The sequence below is a fragment of the Galeopterus variegatus genome, unplaced genomic scaffold (genome assembly GCF_000696425.1).
Source record: "Galeopterus variegatus unplaced genomic scaffold, G_variegatus-3.0.2 Scaffold12406, whole genome shotgun sequence".
Taxonomy (NCBI): Eukaryota; Metazoa; Chordata; class Mammalia; order Dermoptera; family Cynocephalidae; genus Galeopterus; species Galeopterus variegatus.
This window is the reverse complement of record NW_007738517.1, coordinates 20,844-21,662: the sequence shown is the minus strand read 5'-3', so window position 1 is coordinate 21,662 and position 819 is coordinate 20,844.

Genomic DNA, 819 nt, shown 5'->3' with positions numbered 1-819 from the left:
TGAAAAATAATACCAATTAGCCATAGAATTAAAATTAAAAAGAGTGTGAGGGGGGAGCCTCCATTTCCATTTCTTGGCCTCTACAATTGTCAGACTATGAGCTAAGAACATTAACATTATTTCCTAACTTAATACTTACATACCTATGAAATATGTCTTATCCTATTTTTATTGTTCCCTTTTCCTGATGAAGTTGAGGCTCAGAAAATTTGAGTAATTCATGAAAGATCATGCAGCTAATGTCAAAGCCTGGAAATGAAATTGAATATGTATTTCCAAAGGTGATACTTCTTTTATTATGCAGGCCAGTCATGAGCTGTTTGCAGCTGTCCCATCTATTCCTCTTTTCTCATGAAAGAAATTGATTGTTTTTAGTGTGGGAAGTAGCATTTAGCCATGAAAGATATTGAAGTTTTTTTCTACCTTCGGATGGTTAGACAAAACTAAAATGATGTCTTTGCTACAGGGATTCATACTAACAGTCTTTTATTAACCTGAACATTTCAGGGATGTACATGTTCTTGGCTCAACTTATTTTAAAAAATCATTATTAACTGATTAAAGAGACTTTTGTGGTTATGAAACACTTGTGCATACAAGATATTTATTCTTTCTCAAAATAACACTTATAAATATAGCAAAGTTTGTATGCCTCAAAACAAGACAAGCACACATGTAGCTTTAATCAAAACCCTTCTGCAATACCTAGAGTGGCAATGTTCCTGTCACATGAAATATTGAGGATGATTAGAGAACCATTGGTGGTTATTACCATGTTCTCCAGCTTGATCTAAAGAACGTGAAAGTCTTGGGCAAAAT